The sequence below is a fragment of the Scyliorhinus torazame genome, chromosome 20 (genome assembly GCF_047496885.1).
Source record: "Scyliorhinus torazame isolate Kashiwa2021f chromosome 20, sScyTor2.1, whole genome shotgun sequence".
In the NCBI taxonomy this organism is placed as follows: domain Eukaryota; kingdom Metazoa; phylum Chordata; class Chondrichthyes; order Carcharhiniformes; family Scyliorhinidae; genus Scyliorhinus; species Scyliorhinus torazame.
In genome coordinates this window covers 756659-783590 of record NC_092726.1, presented here as the reverse complement: position 1 = coordinate 783590, position 26932 = coordinate 756659, and the positions used below count along the sequence as shown (strand labels likewise).

Below are 26932 nucleotides of genomic sequence, written 5' to 3'. Positions count from 1 at the left end.
ATTAATATAGGGAGACATTGAAATACAAATAAGAACCTCGGGAGGACCATCATCTTAATTGCTTGCACCCTGCCCGCCAGCGATAGAGGCTGCATGTCCCACCTCTTGAAGTCCTCCTCCATTTGTTCTACCAGCCGTGTCAGATTAAGTCTGTGCAAGGTTCCCCAGCTCCTAGCGATCTGAATCCCCAGGTATCGGAAGTTTCTTTTCACTTTCCTTAGCGGTAAGCCTTCTATCTCTCTACTCTGGTCCCCTGGATGTATCACAAATAATTCACTCTTCCCCATGTTTAGCCTATACCCCGAGAATTCCCCGAACCACCTCAAAATTCGCATAACCTCTATCATTCCCCCCCCGCTGGGTCCGACACGTATAACAATAGGTCATCCGCGTATAACGAGACTCTGTGTTCTTCTCCCCCTCTAATCACCCCTCTCCATTTCCTGGAGTCTCTCAACGCCATGGCCAGAGGTTCAATTGCCAACGCGAACAACAATGGAGACAGCGGGCATCCCTGTCTTGTTCCCCTATACAGTCGGAAATACTCCGATCTATGTCGACCTGTAACTATGCTTACTGTTGGAGCCCCATAAAGAAGTCTAACCCAGCTAATAAACCCGTTCCCAAACCCAAACCTCCTTAACACTTCCCATAAGTACTCCCACTCCACCCTATCAAATGCCTTCTCTGTGTCCATTGCCGCCACTATCTCTGCCTCCCCCTCCACTGGGGGCATCATTATCACCCCTAATAGTCGTCGCACGTTAACATTCAGTTGTCTCCCTTTTACGAACCCTGTCTGGTCTTCGTGCACCACCCCCGGGACACAGTCCTCTATCCTCGATGCCAGTACCTTTGCCAGCAATTTGGCGTCCACGTTCAATAGTGAAATCGGTCTATAGGACCCGCACTGCAACGGATTTTTGTCCCTCTTCAAAATTAGCGATATCGTCGCCTCCGACATCGTCGGGGGTAGAGTCCCCCCTTCCCTGGCCTCATTGAACGTCCTCGCCATCAACGGGGCCAACAAGTCCACATATTTTCTGTAATATTCCACCGGGAACCCGTCTGGCCCCGGGGCCTTCCCTGCTTGCATGCTTCCCAGTCCCTTAATGACCTCGTCCACCTCAATCGGTGCCCCCAGGCCTACCACCTCCTGCTCCTCCACTTTTGGGAACCTCAATTGGTCCAGGAACTGCCGCATCCCCTCCTCTCCCTCTGGGGGTTGAGACCTATACAGTTCCTCATAAAAGGTCTTGAACACCTCATTTATCTTTCCTGCCCTTCGCACCGTGTCTCCCCTTTCGTCTCTAATTCCTCCTATCTCCCTCGCTGCTGCCCTCTTTCGCAATTGATGAGCCAACAGGCGACTAGCCTTTTCCCCATATTCATACCTCCTCCCCTGTGCCTTCCTCCACAGTACCTCCGCCTTTCTGGTGGTCAGAAGGTCAAACTCCGTCTGGAGTCGTCTCCTCTCCCTGTACAATTCCTCCTCCGGGGTCTCTGCAAATTCCCTATCCACCCTTAAAATCTCCCCCAGTAATCTTTCCCTTTCCTCGGCCTCTGTTTTCCTTTTGTGGGCCCCAATAGAGATCAGCTCTCCTCTGACCACCGCTTTTAGTGCTTCCCAAACCACTCCCACAGGGACCTCGCCGTCGTCATTGACCTCCAGGTATCTCTCAATACACTCCCGCACTCTTGCACACATTCCCTCATCCGCCATCAGTCCCACATCTAATCGCCAGAGTGTTCTCTGCTCCCTTTCCTCTCCTAATTCCAGGTCCACCCAATGTGGGGCATGATCCGAAACCGCTATGGCTGAGTACTCAGCTTCTTCCACCCTAGAGATCAACGACCTTCCCAAAACAAAAAAATCTATCCGGGAGTACACTTTATGGACATGGGAGAAGAAGGAAAACTCCCTAGCCCTAGGTCTAAGAAATCGCCATGGATCCACTCCCCCCATTTGGTCCATAAACCCCTTAAGTACCTTGGCCGCTGCCGGCCTTCTTCCGGTCCTTGAGCTGGATCTATCTAGCCCCGGGTCCAGCACCGTATTAAAGTCCCCTCCTAAAATCAAGTTTCCTACCTCCAGGTCCGGTATACGCCCCAGCATCCGTCTCATAAATCCCGCATCGTCCCAGTTTGGGGCATACACATTAACCAACACGACCTCCATTCCCTCCAGCCTGCCACTCACCATTACATAGCTACCTCCGCTATCTGCTACGATGTTCTTTGCTTCAAATGCTACCCGTTTCTCCACCAAAATGGCCACCCCTCTATTCTTTGCGTCCAGTCCTGAGTGGAACACCTGTCCCACACATCCTTTCCTTAACCTAACTTGGTCCGCCACCTTTAGGTGCGTCTCTTGGAGCATAACCACGTCTGCCCTTAGTCCTTTCAAATGCGTGAGCACTCGGGCCCTTTTTATCGGTCCGTTCAGGCCTCTCACGTTCCACGTGATCAGCCTCACTAGGGGGCTACCTGCCCCCCTCCCGTGTCGACTAGCCATTACCTTCTCTAGGCCAGTCCCATATCCCGCCTCCGCGCTCCCGCTCGCTCCCCCAGCGTCGCACACCATCCCCGCCCACCCACTCTTTAGCCATTTCCTTTTGGATTTCCGCAGCAGCAACCCAGTTGTCCCCCCCCCCCCCCCCGCTAGATCTCTTTCTAGCGTGATTGCTCCCCCCATGTTACTTCCGTAAGTCAGCTGACTTCAACTGACCCCGGCTACTCCTGCTCACTCCTCGACCCCCCCATGTGGGGAACTCCCATCCGCCTTGCGCCTGTCTTCCCGCCTTATTCTTTCTGGCGCGGGAACATCCCTTTACCTGACCCGCCTCTTATGGCGCAGCTCCCTTTCCCCTCCCCCTCCCCCTCCCCTTCCCCATTCTCCAACTATGTCCCGTCTTTCCCCCCTCACCGGCGCCCACATTTCCCCAATGTCTCCCCCTTCCCAATTTACTTCTCAATTAACTTCAACCATAACATTAACAATAACATTTCCTGCAGCATCAGTCCCTCAGTTCCGATCCAATTTCTCTTCTTTGATGAAGGTCCATGCTTCCTCCGCCGTCTCGAAATAATGGTGTCTCTCCTGATACGTGACCCATAGTCTTGCCGGCTGCAGCATCCCGAACTTCACCTTCCTTTTATGCAACACCTCTTTGGCTCGGTTGAAGCTCGCCCTCCTTCTCGCCACCTCCGCACTCCAATCCTGGTATACCCGTACCACTGCATTCTCCCATCTGCTACTCCGCACCTTTTTAGCCCATCTCAGGACCTCTTCTCTATCCTTAAGGCGGTAAAATCGCACGATTATCGCCCTGGGTGGTTCTCCCGCTTTTGGTCTTCTCGCCGGAATCCGATTTGCCCACTCCACCTCCAAGGGGCCCGTAGGGGCCTCAGCACCCATCAGTGAGCTCAGCATCGTACTTGCGTACACTCCACAGTCCACTCCTTCCACACCCTCAGGGAGACCCAGTATCCGAAGGTTCTTCCTTCGCGCTCCATTTTCTAGGGCTTCGATCCTTTCAGTACACTTTTTATGAAGTGCCTCGTGCGTCTGTGTCTTAACCGCTAGGCCCAGGATCTCGTCCTCAATATCTGTCACCTTCTGCTCCACCACGCGGAGCTCTGCCTCCTGGGTCTTTAATGTCTCCTTGAGCCCCTCAATTGCCTGTAGCAACGGGGTCAGCACCTCCCTCTTCAGCAGCTCCACGCACCGTCTCACAATTTCATCCTGCTCAGGCCCCCATGTCGCCTGCGCTTTCTCCGCCGCCATCTTGTACTTCTCTCTTTCTGACCCTTTGGTCGACGATTCCTCGCGCTGCAGCCGCCGCCGCCGGTTTTTTCCCCCCTTCGTTTGGGGGGGACTCCCTTCTCACATACCCTACACCGGGTTGCGTCGTCGAAAAATTCCCCGTTTGGGCTCTTAAAAGAGCCCGAAGGTCCGTCGGAGCTGGAGCCGCCGAAACGTGCGGCTAGCTCGGCATCACCGCAACCGGAAGTCCCTTCAGTGGCCTTGATGAGGTCTTTTCACAGTTGTTCCCCCTGCTGCTAGAATTCACCTTTGATACAGGCCCTCAGGTCAGCTTGCAGCTTTAAGCTTGCCCTTCCCCCGCCTGCATGCTGGAAGAGGCCCTGTTTATCCTGCAGTTGCAGCCAAATCTTTTACTGTTTCTGCCGTGTCTGGCAACCCAGAGACATACCCTTCCTGGGGGACACTGTCGGGGGAATATGGCAGCCTTCTTCCCACACCGGGAAATGTCAAACAAATGCCGTGGGGGCCCTGTAAAAGAGCCCAAAAGTCCGTTCCAAGCAGGAGCTGCCGAATATGCGACCTAGCTCTGCATAGCCGCACCCGGAAGTCACTACAGCCCTTTTCAAATAGTTATCCAACCTCCTTTTAAAAATTGTTATTGAATCTGCTTTCACACAGCGCATTTTAGTTTGATTCAGAAAACAATTCCTTACCCTTATCTTCACAAACCTTTTAATGGCCTGTTAATGACAGTCCGACAGAGGGCAGAGAGTAGCAATGGAAGGATGCTTTTCTCATTGGAGGGCTGTGACCAGTGGTGTTCCACAGGGATCAGTGCTGGGACCTTTGCTCTTTGTAGTATATATAAATGATTTGGAGGAAAATGTAACTGGTCTGATTAGTAAGTTTGCAGACGACACAAAGGTTGGTGGAATTGCGGATAGCGATGAGGACTGTCGGAGGATACAGCAGGATTTAGATTGTCTGGAGACTTGGGCGGAGAGATGGCAGATGGAGTTTAATCCGGACAAATGTGAGGTAATGCATTTTGGAAGGTCAAATGCAGGTAGGGAATATACGGTGAATGGTAGAACCCTCAAGAGTATTGAAAGTCAAAGAGATCTAGGAGTACAGGTCCACAGGTCATTGAAAGGGGCAACACAGGTGGAGAAGGTAGTCAAGAAGGCATACGGCATGCTTGCCTTCATTGGCCGGGGCATTGAGTATAAGAATTGGCAAGTCATGTTGCAGCTGTATAGAACCTTAGTTAGGCCACACTTGGAGTATAGTGTTCAATTCTGGTCGCCACACTACCAGAAGGATGTGGAGGCTTTAGAGAGGGTGCAGAAGAAATTTACCAGAATGTTGCCTGGTATGGAGGGCATAAGCTATGAGGAGCGATTGAATAAACTCGGTTTGTTCTCACTGGAACGAAGGAGGTTGAGGGGCGACCTGATAGAGGTATACAAAATTATGAGGGGCATAGACAGAGTGGATAGTCAGAGGCTTTTCCCCAGGGTAGAGGGGTCAATTACTAGGGGGCATAGGTTTAAGGTGAGAGGGGCAAGGTTTAGAGTAGATGTACGAGGCAAGTTTTTTACGCAGAGGGTAGTGGGTACCTGGAACTCGCTACCGGAGGAGGTAGTGGAAGCAGGGACGATAGGGACATTTAAGGGGCATCTTGACAAATATATGAATAGGATGGGAATAGAGGGATACGGACCCAGGAAGTGTAGAAGATTGTAGTTTAGTCGGGCAGTATGGTCGGCACGGGCTTGGAGGGCCGAAGGGCCTGTTCCTGTGCTGTACATTTCTTTGTTCTTTGTTCTTTAGTAGTCTCATTTACCCATGTGAATAGGTAATACATTTTACTTAGTTAACAAGCCCTGGGGCAAACTCTGAGTAAACTAAGCAATAAAAAGGATGGTGAATTATAGCTGACATTATGAAGACAGGCTGGAAGCTTCAAACAAAGGAGGGACTCATGGTTCCTCTACACTGGCTGTTTTGCGAGCTGATATGCAGCATGATGGCCGCTACGACCTCCTAACTAACTGCCTTGACAAGTTGGGCATTTCTTTGTTTTTGAGTAATTTTAATATTTTGAATGTTTTGATGAGAGTATGAAGAAACATTTTTTCTCCTGCAGGAGGGTGGGCGATAAAAGAAACACACACTTAAAATATTATAATTAAATGAGGGGGGTGATCATTTTTTTCCCCTTCGATGATTTATTACGGCCTGGAATCATCCACTGTCTGAAGCAGACTCAGTACGAAGCCTGACACCAGGTTAAAGTCCAGCAGGTTTGTTTCGATGTCACTAGCTTTCGGAGCACTGCTCCTTCCTCAGGTGAATGGAGAGGTAGGTTCCAGAAACATATATATGGACAAATTCAAAGATGCCAAACAATGCTTGGAATGCGAGCATTAGCAGGTGATTAAATCTTTACAGATCCAGAGATGGGGTAACCCCAGGTTAAAGAGGTGTGAATTGTCTCAAGCCAGGACAGTTGGTAGGATTTTGCAGGCCAGATGGTGGGGGGTGAATGAAATGCAACATAAATCCCAGGTCCCGGTTGAGGCCGCACTCATGTGTGCGGAACTTGGCTATAAGTTTCTGCTCGGCGATTCTGCGTTGTCGCGCGTCCTGAAAGCCGCCTTGGAGAACGCTTTCTCGGAGATCAGAGGCTGAATGCCCTTGACTGCTGAAGTGTTCCCGACTGGAAGGGAACATTCCTGCCTGGTGATTGTTGCGCGATGTCCGTTCATTCGTTGTAGCGTCTGCATGGTCTCGCCAATGTACCACGCTTCGGGACATCCTTTCCTGCAGCGTATGAAGCAGATTCAGTAGCGACTTGCCAGAGGAAATTGTTTTCCTCCTTAAACATCAATTTGATGCAGGACTCTGGGAGGTGGGATTAATTGAATAGTTGTTTCACAGAGACAGTACAGACATGATGGCTCGAATGGCCTCCTATCCTGGATAATTCAATGAATGCTTGTTATTGCATGAAACCTCATTCGCGCATTGTCACCATGAAGGTTCATCTGTAGCAAGGTTCACTTCGGAAATTCCAACATGCTCGAGACTCCATGACTTGCCTCATCCCCCACAATACCCATCGACAACGTTGTTGCAAAGCTGTAGATTCCTTACGCTCTGTGAACTGACTTCAAGGTTCTGACCCTTGCATTCAAATCTTTCCATGGTCTTAATGCCTCTAGTTTGAGCTTGCCCGACGGGTTACTGCTGCACTCAAACAGAGGTAGCTTTTTGGTCATTTGTGGCAATTCTCTGCCTGGTTCACTTCCCTCAGCAGTGCCTTCCCTGCATCCCAATCTGCATCCCAAAGAGACCATGGCCTCCTCGCTGCTTTGTGAGGAGTGCTGAAGAAATTTCTCTTGTGTTCTGTAGCCATCTGGGATGGCCACGTCCCGATTACAAAATGGACACTCGCAAAGAATGCAGGGAAAATTGGGCAATACTAAGAAACAAGCAGGTGCAAGCTCTGTCTGTTGATCAGAACCTTAAACTCTCAGACAGGACAGAAACTACCAAGCAATCTACATACTAATGAGCCATCTCCGGGGGACAAAAGGGAAACATTTAGATACACAATGTTAGGACAGACTCCCCGGCGCCAGAAGAAGCTAAGACAAAGCAGACTGACAGTCACCAGGACACGCCCAGCGATCAGGGAACCACCCCTCTATTGGAGGAAGATCGATATGACTGATTGGGAAAGACCCAATTAGTTGAGGCCAAGTTCAAGGCCCGCCCAAAAGCGCGCAAAGCCCTTTTCAGTATAAAAGATATTCCCCAAGGGAGAATCTTCCTCCTTTGGCTTTGGCTCTCACCGGAGAGAGAGACCAGCCGAGCAGCTACAGCAGACAAAATAAGTCCCAAGTCAACGCACGCTACGAGATAGACGCTCCTAATTGCTATCCTGTAAACAGCTCAACCCAGCAGCCTCAGAACCGAGCAACGGCCATTGTTCCTCTGACTGAGTGGGCGCCCGAAGCTAAGTATAGGCTTTAGTAATAGTGATAGTTTAGTTTGTAGAGTTTAGGCATGAGTAGATTTGACTGTGTGTAAATAAATGAGCATTGCTTTTGAACTTACTAACTGGTGTATCGAGTCATTGATCAGTATTCAGTTCTGAACCTTGTGGCAGTGTCGAAAGATACCTGGCGACTCTTGAGCAAACGTGATTAAATAGACCAAATTAAGAGCCAAACAAAGAGAGCAACAGTTCTTGACTTACCCCTTTTGTTTCCTGCCTGCTTTTTGAGATTAAAAAGAATTGAATGTTAGTTGTAGCCGTTTAATCCTTTTGAATGTGTAGTTGAGCCTCTGCAGACATCACAGCTGCCACTGCACTTGTGCCTTTGATCTCTGACCTTTTGCTTCCTGAGAGCTGGTCAGCACAGTGGCATGGTGGTCAGCACTGCTGCCTCACAGCGACAGGAATCAGGCTTCAATTCCGGCCTCGGGTGACAGTGCAGAGTCTGCACGTTCTCCCCGTGTCCGCGTGGGTTTCCTCCGGCTGCTCGTTTCCTCTCACAGTCCAAAGATGTGCAGGTTAGATGGAATAGCCATGATCAATTGTCCCTTAGGGGATGTGCAGGTTAAGCGGGGTTATGGGTATAGGGTGACAAGGATCGGGTGCCGGTATGGGCTTTTTCGGAGGGTCGGTGCAGATGCGACGGGCCGAATGGCCTCCTTCTGCACTGTCAGGATTCTACGAACACTTGACGTTCCGGTCGTAGCTCTGCTGTGACAGAAGAGGGTACACCAGCTCACCAAGTTACAGAGATCCTGGCCCAAGATCATGCATGTCTTGCCAGTGCAGCATCAGCTTAATTCAAACAATGTGATTGTATCTACATTGACAGACCATCGATGTTTCAAACTTGTAGAATTCGGCAGCACTGCAGGGAGATACTCCAGCCCATTATTCCCATATCAGTTCGCTGACAGAGGTGCCCACTTTGTCACTCTCCCCGTCCCCTTTAAAAGTTTTCTTTTTCAAATATTTCTCAAATATTTAGTGTGGCCAATTCACCGAGCCATTCTTCCTTTTCAAAGGTTTGGATTCCCTTCCTGGCCACTCTACCACAGTTTCTGGACAAACTTTATTTGTCCCTCTGTCAAAAAATAATCTGTCCTGACTTCTCCCTTTCTCTTTTGCATCTGCCAAGGTCTAATTAAAAAAGATAACTATTGGTTGGGTGGTGGTTAGCACTACGCCTCACGACGCCGAGGACCAAGGTTCGTTCCCGGGTCACTGTCCATGTGGAATTTGCACATTCTGCCCATGTCTGCGTGGATTTCACCACACAATCCAGGCTCGGTGAATTGGCCACGCTAAATTGCCCCTTAATCGGAAAAAAAGAAAGGGTACTCTCAATTTATTTTTAAATACATATTGCGCCCAGTCTTCAGTACCTGTACGAAACGGTTCCAGTTTCCTTATGTGTAGCATTCCGGCTGGTGGATTGAAGGCCTCCTGAGGCCCAGAGACTGTGGATCTGGCCCGGAGTATTTGGTGCTGAAGGCAGCTCTGCTTTATCCTCATCGCCAGTGTTGAATCCGATGAATCAGCAGATAGAAACCAACGAACAAGGTTTATTAATGACAGTCAACTCTCCGCTCCCTGAAGGGGCTCCCTCCTTGGGCTGCCATAGGTCAGGGTTTATATACTATTGATCGTTTTACCCCCAGTTAGGGGGAAGCCCTGCCCCCGTTACCATGGAACTTCACATTCCATGGAGGTCACGGAATCGGATTGTCCTTATTCCTCGACCTCTGTGAGGGTTATAACACTCTGGCAATTTAATAATAGCAGTTTACGTATCTGATAACTTGGCTTTATAAATAGACTACAAAAACAAGCAAGTTAACGCAGAGTTTTCCAGCTCCTCAGTCTGGCGGGATCTTCCGGTGCGATATGAACAGGGATTTCAGTGGCTCGCCAGCCCCACGGTGGGGAAACCCGGGAGGGGTGGGCGATCTGGGAAATTCCAGCCACTGTGTCCAAATCTGAGCATCGCACTTTGGAAAGGGCCTGAAGGCTCTGGAGGGGTTGCTGAGGCGATTAACTAGGCTGGGGGTGAGGGACCTCAGTCATGTGGGGAGACTGGAGAATCTCACGCTTTGCTCCTTCAAGCGGTGACGACGAAGGAGCGTTTCAGTGGCGACCTTCAGAAGGACACTGGATTGTTACTTGGAGGGAGAGAATTTGCATGACGGCCCGGTGAGGGAGTGGCACTTCTATTGCAGGGAGCTGGCAAAGATGCTATAGCCCAAATGTCTGTTTTCTGTGCTGTAACCATCATCTCGCTATATTCTGCACCGGTGTTCAAAATTCCGGGGGATTTTGATGAAAAGAAAATGTTTTCACTGGTGGGAGAGCCGGTAAGGAAGCAGAGGGCCTCTGAGTTTTTATTAATTGCCGAGAGAATCAACAGCACTGCAGGATGTTTTTATAGACAGTGACCGTTATGGTCTGAGACGCACTGCCTGAAAGGGCGGTGACAGGGTCAAGAAAAATTGAATTGTTTAAATGCTAGGAAGATTTTCAAGCGATGGTAAGGAGTGAAATTAATTAGATAGCTATTGGGTGGCACAATGGTTAGCACTGCTGCCTCACGGCTCCGGGTTCGATCCCGGCTCTGGGTCACTGTCTGTGTGGAGTTTACACATTCTGGTCTGGAGGGCATTAGCTGCGAGGAGAGATTGGAGAATACTTGGTTTGTTCTCACTGGAGTGACGGAGATTGAGGGGCGTGGACAGAGTGGATAGTCAGAAGATTTTTCCCAGGCTGGAAGAGTCATTTACTAGGGGGCATAGGTTTGAGGGACGAGGTTTAAAGGAGATGTACGAGGCAAGTTTTTTTTACACAGAGGGTGGAGGGAGCCTGGAACTCGCTGCCGGAGGAGGTGGTGGAAGCGGCTCCAATAGTGATGTTTAAGGGGTGTCTTGACAAATACATGAATACGATGGGAATAGAGGGATACGGACCCCGGGGAAGGGTTGGGGGTTTTAGTTCAGACAGGCAGCAAGGTCAGTGGAGGCTTGGAGGGCCGAAGGGCCTGTTCCTGTGCTGTAATGTTCTTTGTTCTAACCCAAAAGATGTGCAGGGTAGGTGGATTGGCCACGCGAAATTGCCCCTTAGTTGGGAAAAAAAGAGCTGCTCGCATATTCAGGTGCTATTTGGATGGCAGCCCTGATCTCCACCCCCCGCCAACAATGTTGTCGAGGCCCCCGGGAGCAGGACGGTGGTGCAGTTATTAGCACTGCTACCTCGCAGTGCCAGGGTCCCAGGTTCGGTTCCTGGCTTGGGTCACTGTCTGTGCGGAGTCTGCACGTTCTCCCGCGTGTCTGCGTGGGTTTCCTCCCGTTGCATCCCACAGTCCAAAGATGTGCTGGTTAAATGTGCATTAGGTGGATTGGCCGTGATAAATTGCCCTTTGGCGATCAAAAAGGTTAAGTCAGGTTACGGGGATAGGGTGGATGCGAGGGGTGCTCTTTCCAAGAGCCGGTGCAGACTAAATGGGCCGAATGGCCTCCTTCTGCACTAAATCCTATGAGCCTGCGAGACCCCCTCTTCCCCCCCCCCCCCCCCCCCAAGGTGCTGGGGCGCCTGCTCCACGTTTGTGTGGACAAGTACTAAACGGTGTTGTGGTGGCGGGGTGTCCCCGGTCAATACGGGTCTTACACGAACCGAGTGGCCTCGTTTATATGTGCACTGGGCCAGATCCAGATCGCCTCGGGTAACCCGCTACTCGCCCAGCGCGGAACCCGACCGATTTGGGGGTCCCGCGCGATTCACCCGCTGCTCCCGGATCGGTGCGGGTGCTGAATTGTGCACCATTAACTCTGCTTCTCGCCGCACCTGCTGAGATTCTTTTCAGGATTTTCTGTTTCATGAATTTGTCGCTAGTTTTCTTTGACTCGGTACACTTCATCTGAAGATGATGTGGCTGCAGGAGTTAAACTGGTCCAACCTGCCCCAATAGTCTGCCAGGTTAATTAGTTTCTGTTTTGCATCCTTGTCATGGAAATTCTACAGTTGTTGAGGGTTCAGGTGCAATTCAGAAATGCCACAGAACCAGCTTTGTTTTCATTTTGATTTGAAATGTGCTGCCACTTTGGAGATGACTCAACATCCTCTCCGATAGGGTGATAAAGTTCGGCTGGGTATGATGTGTTGGGTGCTCTGCTACACAGACGAACCAACACGGTTGCGAATGGTACAACTCAGCTTTATTACTAACATTTATTTACAGTGGTAAAATGGTTACTGAGGTTCGATCATAACCCTAGAATCTGTGGACCTATTCCTAATACTATCTGGGAGAGGCACTCAGCACATGGTGGATGTCTGAGTGGATTGCTATGAGCTCTGTGCCCTGAGCTGTCTCCTGCTGGAATGCCCAGGAAGTGTCGTGTTCCCTGTTTTGTCCTGCTCTTGCCTGTGATTGGCTGTGGTGTTGTGTGTGTTGATTGGTCCGTTGATCTGTCCATCAGTATGTATGTATGTTTGTGCTATTATGTTTACCTGAGTATCATGACAGGGGACACATGACAGAAACTGCCTTTTAACCAGCTTGTGAACTTTGCTGCCCCTGCCTTCACTTGCACCAAGTCCTCAGCACTGATCCACGCCGGTTCACTGGCTTCCTGTCTTTGCAATTTCCACCCTCGTGCTCAGCTCCTTCCCCGCCCGGCCTCCCGGAGCCTCTGCCGGTCCTGCCACACTCCACATCTCTGCTTTTCCAACCTGCCTCCCAAGGGCATCCCCTGATTTCAATCGTTCCATCGCTGTGGGCTGGGCTTCTCTGTCTGCTCCTGTGCCAGCCGCCTCGGCACTGCACCCACTCAGGAGACCCTGGGGTAAGTGTGGGTTTGTTTTCCCGGGCAGAATGCCGGATTACTCCCTGTGCTGTCCCTTTAAGGGGCGGAGTGGCCGGCGGCTGTGACGCGGCCGGGGACCTCCCCTGAATTGACACATTGCGGCGGCGCCGGGAATCCCGCAGCAGAGAACGGGAGCAGCCGGAGCCACAGGCAAGGTCAGTCCCCCCACCCTGCCCGCAGCTTCACCACCCTCCCCGGCCCCGCACTGCCGGCTACTGGGGCTGCGAGACAGCGCTGCAGCAGCAAGGCCTCCAGCCCAGAGAGCCTAACAGCAGAGAGGCTGCGATCTGGGGCTGGGAGGCTGGGCAGGGATCTGGGGCTGGGAGAGGCAGGGATCTGGGGCTGGGAGGCTGGGCAGGGATCTGGGGCTGAGAGAGGCAGGGATCTGGGGCTGGGAGGCTGGGCAGGGATCTGGGGCTGGGAGAGGCAGGGATCTGGGGCTGGGAGAGGCAGGGATCTGGGGCTGGGAGAGGCTGCGATCTGGGGCTGGGAGAGGCAGGGATCTGGGGCTGGGAGAGGCAGGGATCTGGGGCTGGGAGAGGCAGGGATCTGGGGCTGGGAGAGGCAGGGATCTGGGGCTGGGAGAGGCAGGGATCTGGGGCTGGGAGAGGCAGGGATCTGGCGCTGGGAGAGGCAGGGATCTGGGGCTGGGAGAGGCAGGGATCTGGGGCTGGGAGAGGCAGGGATCTGGGGCTGGGAGGCTGGGCAGGGAGTGGGGGAACAAGACAGAGAGAGGGAAAGACACAAAGAAGGTCAGGCAGAGAGGGGGGGAACGAAGATGAGCACATTGGTTCACGGCACCTCATCCCCTGCTCTGGACCCTCTTGTGGTTTCAGCTTGTCCTGTACTGACTCAGTCCCCCCCTGATAAGGTGTAATTTCAGTTTCTAGTGTTTGGATCAAAGGAATAAATAGCAGCAAAAAGTCTGATTTGAATGTGGAGTGTGATGTGGTTGAAGGTGAACTTGTTCACATTGACAGTGAGTACAGAAAAGCAGGGTGCTGTTTGAATGAAGAAGGTGCAAGATTGGGGGACATGGAGGAGGAATGATTGAGATCACTGGGACAGGAATGAGAGGGTTAATATGCACTTCACAGAAGGTGCACTCCTTTCATTGCTGAGATGATAGGCTTATCTGATTAATAAATGTTGGGCAGGTTGCACCCTACCCCTGACTGAAGTTTAGAAAAATGACAGATGATACTGGGTTTGAGGGGTGACCTGACAGAGGTTTATGAGGGACATGGACAGAGTGGGTAGTCAGACTTTTCCCAGGGTGGAAGAGTCAATTGGAGGCACAAGTTCCCTCCACTATCCCTGATCGGCCCTACTCTCACTCTGATCATCCTCTTATTTCTCACAAAGTGTAGAATGCCTTGGGGTTTTCCCTAACCTTTCCCGCCAGGGCTTTTTCATGCCCCCTTCTAGCTCTCCTCAGTCCATTTTTGAGTTCCTTCCTGGCTACCTTGTAACCCTCTAGAGCCGAGTCAGATCCTTGCTTCCTCAACCTTACGTAAGCTTCCTTCTTCCTCTTGACCAGAAGCTCCACTTCTCTTGTCATCCAAGGCTCCTTCACCTTATCATTCCTTCCTCGTCTCAGTGGGACAAAACTATCCAGCACTCGCAGCAAGTGCTCCTTAAACAACCCCCACATTACTGTTGTGCATTTCCCCAAGAATAATTGTTCCCACTTTATGCTCCTCAGCTCCTGTCTAATAGCAGTATAATTTCCCCTCCCCCAATTAAATACCTTCCCATACTGTGTGTTCCTATTCCTCTCCATGACTATGGTAAAGGTCAAGGAGTTGTGGTCACTGTCACCGAAATGCTCTCCCACCGAGACATCTTGACACCTGGCCTGGTTCGTTGCCGAGCACCAAGTCTAATATGGCCTCCCCCCTAGTCGACCTATCTACATATTGAGTCAGGAATCCTTCCTGTACACACCTGACAAAATCTGCTCCATCCACACCCTTTGCACTAAGGAGGTTCCAGTCAATATTAGGGAAGTTGAAGTCACCCATGACAACAACTCGGTTACTTCTGCACTTTTCCAAGATCTGCCGCCCAATATGTTCCTCTATCTCTCTGCTGCTATTGGGGGGCCTATAGAAAACTCCCAATAAAGTGACTGCTCCTTTCTTCTTTCTGACTTCCACCCATACTGACTCAGTCGACAAACCCTCCTCGACTACCTCCTTTTCTGCAGCTGTGGTGCACTCCCTAATTAACAGTGCCACTCCCCCTCCTCTTTTACCTCCCTCCCTATTCTTCTGAAAACATCTGAACCCCGGAACATCTAACAACCATTCCTGCCCCTGTGAAATCCATGTCTCCGTAATGGCCACAACATCGTAGTTCCAAGTACTGATCCATGCTCTAAGTTCATCTACCTTATTCCTGACACTCCTTGCATTGAAACAGACGCACTTTAACCCACCCCACTGAGTGCAACATTGCTCTATCAACTGTCTATCCTTCCTTCACAGATTTGCTGCATACTATTTCTGCCTGTTCAACTCTGCCTATCCTCTGATCCATAGCTCTGATTCCCACCCCCCTGACAAACTAGTTTAAACCCTCCCGAAGAGCTCGAGCAAACCTCCCATCCAGGATATTGGTGCCCCTCCAGTTTAGGTGCAATCCGTCCTTCATGTACAGGTCCCACCTTCCCCAGAAGATATCCGAATGATCCACATAGCCTCCAGCCCCTCTTACCTTACAGAATATAGCTGCCCTGTGGACCAACTGGATCTCCGCCCTCCAACTCTGCTCCCAGTCAGCTGCACTCTCTGTAAACTCCCGGCTCCCTTCTCGCTCTTTGAGGAAATGTAGGAAATGAAATGAAAGGAGCACCTTACTCCCTCCTCACCTAACTCCCTCAGTCACCAAACTCTCACTATAGCACTCAAATGCACCCAAATTCAGCACTCAGTGCAAAAGATGTACGAGGCAAGTTTTTTACACAGAGGGTAGTGGGTGCCTGGAACTCGCTGCCGGAGGAGGTGGTGGAAGCGGGGACGATAGTGACATTTAAGGGGCATCTTGACAAATACATGAATCGGATGGGAATAGAGGGAAACGGACCCCTGAAGCGTAGAAGGTTTTGGGTTAGACGGGCAGCATGGTCGGCACGGGCGTTCTGTACTTTTCTTTGTTCTTTGACCTTCAAGATCTTAGCTGGAATTTGATGAAGTGAAGACCAGGGGATGTTTCCACTTGGGGAGGGTCAGGGAGACTAGAACCAGGGGGGACACAGTTTAAGAATGAGGTAAACATTTCTGGGCCACCCACCCACATATACATATTGACTTGTGTGCAACACATAAGTAGTTGCACACGAGGTGGCTCCCGCCAGGGTAGTATATCTCCCTTTTAAAATAAACGAGAATTAATTTTTCTCAAAGGGTCATGAGTATGTGGGATCCGTTTCCCAGGAGCAGTGGAGGCTGGGTCATTGACATATTCAAGGTAAAGTTCGACAATGTTTGATAAACACTGTAGTCGAGGATTATGGGGAGCAGGTGGGAGGGTTGGCTTGAGATGACGAGCAGGACAGCCATGATCTTATTGAATGGCCAAGTGGGCTCAAGGAAACTGCTCCTGCTGCTACGGAGATACTCTGTATCTAACCCCATGCTGTACCTGTCCTGGGGACAGTGCAGAGGGAGCTTTATTCTGTATCTAACCCCGTGCTGTACCTGTCCTGGGAGTGTTTGATGGGGACAGTGTCGAGGGAGCTTTACTCTGTATCCAGCCCCGTGCTGTACCTGTCCTGGGAGTGTTTGATGGGGACAGTGCAGAGGGAGCTTTACTCTGTATCTAACCCCGTGCTGTACCTGTCCTGCGAGTGTTTGATGGGGACAGTGTAGAGGGAGCTTTACTCTGTATCCAGCCCCGTGCTGTACCTGTCCTGGGGACAGTGTAGAGGGAGCTTTACTCTGTATCTAACCCCGTGCTGTACCTGTCCTGCGAGTGTTTGATGGGGACAGTGTAGAGGGAGCTTTACTCTGTATCCAGCCCCGTGCTGTATCTGTCCTGGGGACAGTGTAGAGGGAGCTTTACTCTGTATCCAGCCCCGTGCTGTACCTGTCCTGGGGACAGTGTAGGGGGAGCTTTACTCTGTATCCAGCCCCGTGCTGTACCTGTGCTGGGAGTGTTTGATGGGGACAGTGTAGCGGGAGCTTTACTCTGTATCCAGCCCCGTGCTGTACCTGTCCTGGGGGTGTTTGATGGGGACAGTGTAGAGTGAGCTTTACTCTGTATCTAACCCCGTGCTGTACCTGTCCTGGGAGTGTTTGATGGGGACAGCGTAGAGGGAACTTTACTCTGTATCTAACCCCTGCTGTACCTGTCCTGGGAGTGTTTGATGGGGACAGTGTAGAGGGAGCTTTACTCTGTATCTAACCCCGTGCTGTGTCTGTCCTGGGAGTGTTTGATGGGGGACAGTGTAGAGGGAGCTTTACTCTGTATGTAACCCAGTGCTGTACCTGTCCTGGGAGTGTTTGATGGGGATAGTGTAGAGGGAGCTTTACTCTGTATCCAGCCCCGTGCTGTACCAGTCCTGGGAGTGTTTGATGGGGATAGTGTAGAGGGAGCTTTACTCTGTATCCAGCCCCGTGCTGTACCTGTCCTGGGAGTGTTTGATGGGGATAGTGTAGAGGGAGCTTTACTCTGTATCTAACCCCGTGCTGTACCTGTCCTGGGAGTGTTTGATGGGGACAGTGTAGAGGGAGCTTTACTCTGTATCTATCCTGTGCTGTACCTGTCCTGGGAGTGTTTGATGGGGACAGTGTAGAGGGAGCTTTACTCTGTATCTAACGTATGTGGTGTGGGCTGCACAGAATGTTGCAGGAGTTAGATTTGTGTTTTGATGGTATCCTTGACCAATGGATGAAGTGTTTTGTTCTTTCTTCAAGGTTACTAAAGGTTGTTCCCAGTCATTCTCTGGCCTGTTATTATCTGAGGGCTTGCAGCCAGCCCCATTGCCAAGCGCCTGTCAACATGTTGCTGTGAAGCTAATCGTTGACCTTCTGCACTGGGTGTGCTGGTGATGGGACCGGCTCAGTCTTTACTGCTCGAGACCTTCCAATGTGTGCCCATTGCTGGGAATATTGAGAATTAGCGCACACCGACTTTTAAAATATATTTTTATTGATTTTTAAAAATTTTTTACAAAATAACAATTTAACGAATAGTGCACCTGATATTTGCATGTTGTGCAGTTTATTATTTACATACATTTTAACATTTCCTCTCTGCCTACCAACGGTAGTCCCCTCTTCCGCCCTGGGTGCCATATTGCTGAGCTCCGCTCCTCTCTTCAGTGTTTTTTATTGTTGCCCTTGTTAGTTTTGGGGGGGGGGAGGGAGGGGCTTCCTGCCCCCCTCCCCACCTCTCTTTCCCCCCCCCCCCCCATGTTTCAATCTGTGACTCCCTTAGGTTCCCTCCTCATCTCCTCCTCCCTTGCTCCTCCTCGTTGCTTTCTTGTCTGCTCCCCCCCCCCCCCCTTTCCTTGTCGCTGTTGGCCTCAGATCCTGGAACAGGCTGGTGAATGGCCCCCCACACTTTGTGGAAGCCCTCGTCCGACCATCGGATTGTGTACCTAATCTTCTCTGGGCGGAGAAATTCCGACGGTCTGCCAGCCAGTCCGCAGCTGTGGGTGGTGCTGCTGATCGCCAGCCGAGCACGATTCTCCAGCGGGCGATTACTCTGAGCAAAAGCCAAAAGCGTCTCCCCTCTTCCCCATATGAAGGACTGGCTGGTCCGATACCCCGAAGACTGCCACTCTCGAACATGGCTGCACCCTTACCCCACAACCTTGGACATCGCCTCGGAGAAGGCTGTCCAGAACCCGGCAAGTCTGGGGCAGGCCCAGAACATGTGGGTGCGGGTGGCCAGGCCTCCCTGGCACCGTTCACATTTATCCTCCACCTCCAGGAAGAACCAGTTGTTTCGGGTTCTGCTTATATGCGCTCTGTGCACCACGGAACTGCGTGAGGCTGAGCCATGTGCAGGAGGAGGGACAGTTGGCCCTGCTCAGTGCTTCGCTCAGAGTCCCCAACCCACTTCCCCCTTTGCAGTGTTGACAGTCAGCAGCCGCCTGATGTTCGCAGTTAGCTGTCTATCCTTGACAAAGCCCGACTGGTCCTCTGCGACCACCTCTGGTACGCAGTTCCCCAGTCTCTGAGCCAGGACATTCGCGAGTATCTTCGCGTCTACGTTGAGCATGGTTCTGTATGATCCACATTCCGTCGGGTCTTTGTCTTTTTTGGGTATCAGCGATATCGTGGCCTGTGTTATCGTAGGAGGCAGGGTGCCCTCGGTAGCGAGTCTGCGAACATGTCCCTGGTGTGGGACCAGGGCTGGCGGGAATATTTGATAGAAGTCCACCGGGGACCCGTCGGACCCGGCGTGTTCCCCATCTGCATGGAGGTGATGCTCTCCATAATCTCTACCAGTCCTATTGGTGCTTCCAATTCCCCCTGCCTGTCGCCCCCCACGACCAGCGTATACAGTCCATCGAAGAACCGTTTCATCCCTGCGCCCCCGTCAGGGGGCTCGGAGGTGTACAGCCCTCGGTAGGATGTCTCGAATGCTCGGTTCACCTGTTTTTGCTCGATTACCAGTCTGCCTCCACTATTTCCCTCGCGGCTGTCTGCTTTCTCAGCAGGTGAGCCAGTAGGCGGCCAGCCTTATGCCCGTGCCCGTAGAACATCTCCTGTGTCTGGCGGAGTTGGTGCCCTGCTTTCCTGGTGGACAGCAGGTTAAAGCTCATTTGTAGCTTTTTCCTCTCCACCAGAAGCTCAGGGCCTCTGTGTACTTTCTGTCGATCTCCAGGATAAAGTCTATCAGTTGCTGCCTTGTCGCCCTCTCTTCCCTGCCTCTGCGTGCGTCAGCTTTCAGTAGCTCCCAGAACGTGGAAGGTGAGACTCCCCTGTTCTGGTCATTAGTAATAATGTTCGCCTACGGCCAAGATGTTTTCTGGCAGGAGACCTTGTCGGCCAAGAGGTCTGTGTCTCCGTCTGTGTCCAGCCTCCACGTGGGGTGCTGGACACGGCCTCTCTCCAACAACACATCCATGTAATGTGGAGCGTGGTCGGAGATGACTATCGCCATGTATTCTGCCCTTACTCTTCATGGAAGTACGATGTTCCCACTGCAAAGAAGTTTGTCCTTCAACATGCTTTGTGCAGGGACGCAAAGAACGAGACTTCCCTCTCACCGGGCTGTAGAAACCTCTATGGGTCCAGCACCCCCATCTGCTCCATGAATGTTTCCAGTTCACTCCCAGATTGCAATTACACATATCAAAGGATTTCCGAGCAGCATGGTGGTACAGTGGTTAGCACGGCTACCTCACGGCACCAAGGTCCCAGGTTCGATCCCAGCTCTGGTTAGGCCAGCATTTATTGCCCGTCTCTAGTCACCCTTCAGAAGGTGATGGTGAGGTGCGATGGAGGCAGGTTTAATCATCGAACCTACAGTGCACAAGGGGGCCATTCAGCCCATCCAGTCTGCACCGACCCTCTGAAAGAGCACCCAACCTCGGCCCACTGACCCACTGTTGCTCTTTTTAGCCTTAGTTTTATTAGCTCTGATTATGTCACCTTTGCTCACGAGTCGCCAGGTATCTTTCTGATACCGCCACGTGGTTCAAGCTCGAGTTATGATTAATAAGTCAACACACCGCTTAGTAAGATTGAAATCAACGGTCATTTATTATATACAACAATTAATGCTTACACAATAATCCTACTGTCTATATCACTACCTACCACTACTGGCCAATACTTAACTTTAGGAGATGGCCCACCAGGTCAGGGAAACAAATAGTTTATCGAATCGGATCTGGCCCGCGGGATTCAAAAGGCTGATACGGGTCGATGGCTAGGAGTCTCTCTCGGGTAGCGATCGCTGGAGTCAGACTTACGGTTCTTTGTCGAAGGTTCTTGCGAAGGTTGCGAGCAGGTGAAGAAGGGAGCGAGAGAGAGATCTGAACTTGGCCCCTCACTTTATAGGGCCCAGGGGCTTCCCGCCTCTCGGGGCGGCCCTTGACCCTGAGTCCCAAGTGATTGGACTTGTTCCCAATCACTGGGTTCGATATGCTCCAATAACGGGGCGATTCCTCGATCGGGGGGTGGTCGCTCACCTGTCTTTGTTTCGGCCACTGCAGGCGCCGACAGGTCTGGCCCGGTATTCAATTGCTAATATGTTGCAATTGTACCCGGGGATAGCCGATTAAACTGCAGATGTCTGAGTTGATGTGCTGCTAATAGTCTTGAGTATCGATCTGGGCCGACTTCCCCAGAGCCGAATACGCTATTCTGTCTGCAGCTGTCCGTTTGTGTCCTGCTGGCTGCTTTTCCCATCAGCCTTTTCGGTTAGCCTTTTTAAATCGGGTTTTGGCCAAATTCATAGGGAACCAGCCATTTTAGGTGGCTATAGTCCCTCCTTGTGACCCTAACCCTAACCCTACACCACCCTATCCCTGTAACCCCACCTAACCTTTGCCCACTAAGAGGCAATTTAACACGGCCAAACCACCTAACCTGCACATCTTCGGACTGTGGGGGAAAACTGGAGCACCTGGACGAAACCCACGTGGAGAGCGTGCAGACTCCGCAGAGACAGTGACCCAAGGCCGGATTTGAACCCGGGTCCCTGGCGCTGTGAGGCCGCAGTGCTAGCCACTGTGTCGCCGCGGCGCCCTAAACAAAGGGCGAGGCAATAATCCCAAGGCATTATTGGAAAGTTCCCTGGTAAGGACGAATGTGCAGGGTTACAGAGAGAAGGCAGGGGAGTGTCACTTGGTGAATTACTCCTTCGAACAACCAGCATTTACCTCGTGGACTGAATGACCACTTGTCACTATTCTGAGATTCTCCAAAGTTCTTAGGCCTGTCCTGAGCTAAGTCCCCTGCACAGCTGCACAGCCCCAAAGTTCCCACCTATCCCGGTCTCTTGTCGTCTCCAGCGTTCCTCTGGGCACAAAGCACATTTCGAGGGGAAAGCATTGGACCTCCAGAGCAAAGCAAAATAGAGGGACCATCAGCCCTCGGGTGATGAAAGGTGCTTCAGGAAATGCAAATCTTTTAATTCTCGTCACTCTGCACACTGCAGCACTCAGTAAAGCTGCTCTCTTCCAATACCTTGGTTAGGCAATGCTGAGGAATCTTTTTTTAAAAATAAATTTAAGAGTACCCAATTATTTTTTCCAATTAAGGGGCAATTTAGCGTGACCAATCCACCTATGTTGCACACCTTTGGGTTGTGGGGGGAGAACGTGCAAACTCCACACGGACTGTGACCCAGGGCCGGGATTCAAACCCGGGTCCTTGGCGCCGTAGGCAGCAATGCTAACCATTGTGCCACGATGCTGCCCACGCTGAGGTTCAGTACTGATCTGTTACTGTATGCAAATACATGCACACAGGACAATAGGCCACTCAGCCCCTCGAGCCTACTCTGCTGTGCAACAAGATCGTGGCTAATCTGATTGTCGCATCAACTCCACTATCTTGCCAAACCTCGATACCCTTTGATTCCCTTGTTAGTTAATAATCTCTCTACCTCTGCTGTAAAAATATTCAGTGACCTTGCCTTTTCTGGGGACGAGGATTCCACAATGTCACAACCCTCTTCAGAGAAAAGAAATACTCTCCTCGTCTCCATCTTAAATGGGAGACCCCCTCAATTTCATACCGGGTCCCGTAGTTACGACCCAGAAGTCCCCGGCCATTCACTGGCCGCTGGAGCCTCTGGTGCCACTGGCTGCTTGGGGTGGCTTCAATGGGAATTCACGTTGAAGGCGGCAGGAAGAGAAAATCCTGCTGCCGGCGAACGGTGCGCCGCCTCCCGCTGCCGAAGAGCACGCAGCAGGGAGGCCGCAGAATCCGCCCTACGTATAATCCTGGGGTACGTATGAATTAAGTGCAGGGATAGGATGCTTAGCTCCTCGAGCATGTCCACCATTTAAGATCGTCACGGCTGATCTGATTGTAACCTCAGACCCATATTCCTGCCCGCCCACGGTAATCCTTCACCCCCTCGTTCGTCAAGAATCTATCCAGCTCTGCCTTAAAGATATTTAAAGTCTCTGCTTCCGCTGGCCTTTGAGGAAGAGAGTTCCAGAGACTCCCTGAGAGAAACGAATTCACCTCATCTCCATCTTGAATAAGCGACCCCTTATATTTTAGCAGTGACCCCTAGTTCTAGATTCTCCCACAGGTAGAACCATCCTTTCCACATTCAGCCCTTCAGGATTTTCTGCGTTTCAATCTTCTAAACCCCATCGGATGCAAGCTGGGTTTGTCCAACCTTTCCGCATAAGACAACCCGCCTATTCCTGGTATTAGTCCAATAAACCTTCTCTGAACCATTTCCAATGCATTTACATCTTTGCTTAAATAAGGAGACCAATACTGTGCACAATACTCCAGATGTGGTCTGACCAATACTCTGTACAACTGAAGCAGAACCTCCCTACTTGTGTACTCAATTCCCCCTCTCAATGAATGGGAACATTCTAATCGCTTTGCGAATTAGTTGCTGGGCCTGTGGGTGCGGGTGGCCAGGCCTCCCTGGCACTGTTCACATTTATCCTCCACCTGGAGGTACAGTGAAAAGTATTGTTCTGCGTACAGTCCGGACACATCGTTCCACACATGAAATAAACATAGGACACACATAAATACACAATGTAAATACATTGACACAGACGTCGGGTGAAGCAGACGGAGTCTAGTACAGCTCAGTAGAGAAGATGTGTGGAGAGATCAGTTCAGTCCATAAGAGGGTCATTTAGGAGTCTGGTGACAGTGGGGAAGAAGCTGTTGTTGAGTCTGCTCGTGCGTGTTCTCAGACTTCTGTATCTCCTGCCTGATGGAAGAAGTTTGAAGAGTGAGTAAGCCGGGTGGAAGGGATCTTTGATTATGCTGCCCGCTTTCCCCAGGCAGTGGGAGGTGTAGACGTGCAGGTCTGTCACTGTATCACACCGGGGCACAGTACTGTGGGGACAGGTCTGTTATTATAATGTTGGGATGCAGTGTTCATGGATTCAGGTCCCTTCCTCCTTCAGGTGCCATGCTGGAAGAAAGTGCTGGTGACAGTCAGCTCCTAGTGGATTGCTGTGATTAGACTTGGCAAAGTACTGTAGTGGTCTGCCATTGCCTTCTGCAGTATCTCTACAAACTGATGTTTCACTATTTGGCCACGTTATGAACCCACCTACCGTGGCCATCAGTAGTCACCATTAGAATGTAGGTAATGTGACAGTCAGTTTGTGCACAGCAATCTTCCATTAATAGCAACATCATAATTTTATTTTTATTCCTTCACGGGATGTGGGAGTCGCTGGTTAGGTCGGTATTTATTGCCCATCCCTAGTTGCCCTTCAGAAGGTGGAGGTGAGCTGCCTTCTTGACCCGCTGCTGTCCATGTGGTGTAGGTACACCCACTGTGCTGTTAGGGAGGGTGTTCCAGGATGTTGCCCCAGCGACAGTGAAGGAACGGCCGATATATTTCCAAGTCGGGGGGTGAGTGACTTGGAGGGGAACCTCCAGCTGGTGGGGTTCCCAGGTATCTGCTGCTCTTGTCCTTCCAGATGGTGCTGGTCGTGGGTTTGGAAGGTGCTGTCTAAGGAGCCTTGGTGAGTTCCTGCAGTAAATGGTACACACGCTGCCACTGTTCATCAGTGGTGGAGGGAGTGAATGTTTGTGGAAGGGGAGCAATCAAGCGGGGCTGCTTTGTCCTGGATGGTGTCGAGCTTCTTGTGTTGTTGTTGGAGCCGCACTCATCCAGGCAAGTGGACAGTATTCCATCACACTCCTGACCTGTGCCTTGTAGATGGTGGACAGGCTTTGGGGAGTCAGGAGGTGAGTTCCTCACTGTAGGATTCCTAGCCTTTGACCTGCTCTGGTAGCCACAGTATTAATGTGGCTGGGTCCAGTTCAGTTTCTGATCAATGGTAACCCCCAGGATGTTGATTGTGGGGAATTTAGCGATGGTAATGCCATTGAATTCAAGGGGCAATGGTTAGCTCCTCTCTTGTAGGAGATGGTCATTGCCTGGCACTTGGGCGGTGCAAATGTAACTTGTCACTTGTCAGACCAAACCTGGATATTGTCCGGGTCTTGCTGCATTTGGACAGGGACTGCTTCATTATCTGAGGAGTCGCGAATGGTGCTGAACATTGTGCAGTCATCCGCAAACCTCTCCACTTCAGACCTTATGATGGAAGGAAGGTCATTGGTGAAGCAGCTGAAGATGGTTGGGGCCGAGGACACGACCCTGAGGAACTCCTGCAGTGATGTCCTGGAGCTGAGACGATTGACCTCCAACCACCACAACCATCTTCCTTTGTGCCGGGTAGGACTCCAACCAGCGGAGAGTTTCCCCCCTGATTCCCGTTGACTCCAGTTTAGCTAGGACACCTTGATGCCACACTCGGTCAAATGCTGCTTTGATGTCGAGGGGCAGTCACTCTCACCTTACCTCTGACATTCAGCTCTTTTGTCCATGTTTGAACCAAGGCTGTAATGAGGTCAGGAGCTGAGTGACTCTGACTGAATCCAAACTGAGCGTCCGTGAGCAGGTTATTGCTGAGTAAGAGCTGCTTGATAGCTCTGCTGATGACTCCTCCCATCACTTTGCTGATGATGGAGAGAAGACAGATAGGGCGGTAATTGGCTGGGTTAGATTTGTCCTGTTTCTTGTGTACAGGACACACCTGGGCAATTTTCCACATTGCCGGGTAGATGCCAGTGTTGTAGCTGTACTGGAACAGCTTGGCTAGGGGCACGGCAAGTTCTGGAGCACCAGTCTTCAGTACTATTGCCGGGATATGGTCAGGGCCCTTAGCCTTTGCCGTATCCAGTGCCTTCAGCTGTTTATGGCTATCACGTGGAGTGAATCGTACTGGCTGAAGACTGACGTCTGTGACGCTGGGGACCTCCGGAGGAGACCGAGACGGATCATCCACTCGGCACTTCTGGCTGAAGATTGTTGCGAATGCCTCAGCCTTGTCTTTTGCACAGATGTGCTGGGCTCCCCCATCATTGAGGACGGGGATATTTGTGGAGCCTCCTCCCCCAGTGAGTTGTTTAATTGTCCATCGCCATTCACGGCTGGATGTGGCAGGACTGCAGATGCATCTTGTGGAATTGCTTCGCTCGGTCTATCACTTGCTGCTTTTGCTGTGTGACACACAAGTAGTCCTGTGTTGTAGCTTCACCAGGTTGACACCTCATGTTTAGTTCTGCCTGATGTTGCTCCTGGCACGCTGTCCCACACTCTTCATTGAACCAGGGTGGATCCCCTGGCTGGGTGGTAATGGTAGAGTGGGGGATACGCCGGGCCATGAGGTTACAGATTGTGGTGGATACAATTCTGCTGCTGCTGATGGCCCTCAGCGTCCCAGGGATGCCCAGACTTGAGTTGCTCGATCTGTTCGAAGTCTATCCCATTTAGCGCGGTGGTCGTGCCACACAACACGATGGAGGGTATCCGCAGTGTGAAGATGGAACTTTGTCTCCACAAGGACTGTGTGGTGGTCACTCCTGCCGATACTGTCAGGGACAGATGGATCAGCAGCAGGCAGGTTGGTGAGGATCAGGTCAAGTATGTTTTTCTCTCTTGTTGGTTCCCTCACCACCTGCGGCAGTCCCAGTCCAGCAGCTTTAGGACCCGGCCAGCTCGGTCTGTGGTGGTCCTACCGAGCCACTCGTGGTGATTGAAGTCCCCCCACCCAGAGCATATTCTGCGTCCTTACCACCCTCCGTGCTTCCTCCAAGTGGTGTTCAACATGAAGGAGTACTGATTCATCAGCTGATGGCGGCCGGTAATCAGCAGGAGGTTTTGTTGCCCATGTTTAAACTGAAGCCATGTGTCGATCTTGAGGATTCCCGGGGCATCTCCCTCCCGACTGTATCCCACTGTGCGCCACCTCTGCTGGGTCTGCCCTGGAATGGCGAGGGTGGTGTCGGGGACATTGTCTGGAAGGTATGATTCTGTGAGTGTGACTATGTCAGGCTGTTGCTTGGCTAGTCTGTGAGAAGCTCTCTCAACATTGGCTCAAGCCCCCAGATGTTAGTGAGGAGGACTTTGCAGGGTCGGCAGCGCTGGGTTTGTCGTTGTCGTTTCCGGTGCCTGGGTCGATGCCGGGTGGTCCATCCGGTTTCATTCCTTTTTTATTGTGTTTTCGTAGCGGTTGAATACAACTGAGTGACTTGCTAGGCCATTTCA

General features: G+C 51.4%; 1 protein-coding gene across 6 annotated transcripts in view; it reads left to right on the top strand.

Moving 5' to 3' along the window:
* The first annotated feature begins 12426 nt into the window (after positions 1–12426).
* The window catches only part of slc39a14 (solute carrier family 39 member 14), a 51055-nt gene continuing 36549 nt past the window's right edge, over positions 12427–26932 (top strand). For 2 of the 6 annotated variants that reach the window (XM_072485545.1, XM_072485542.1), the window contains exon 1: positions 12434–12667. The gene's annotated coding sequence lies outside the window, so the exon portion shown is untranslated. Of the gene's footprint in view, positions 12668–12753; positions 12844–26932 lie in introns of those variants that run through there. The other 4 variants (XM_072485547.1, XM_072485543.1, XM_072485541.1 and 1 more) reach the window with 4 other exon arrangements.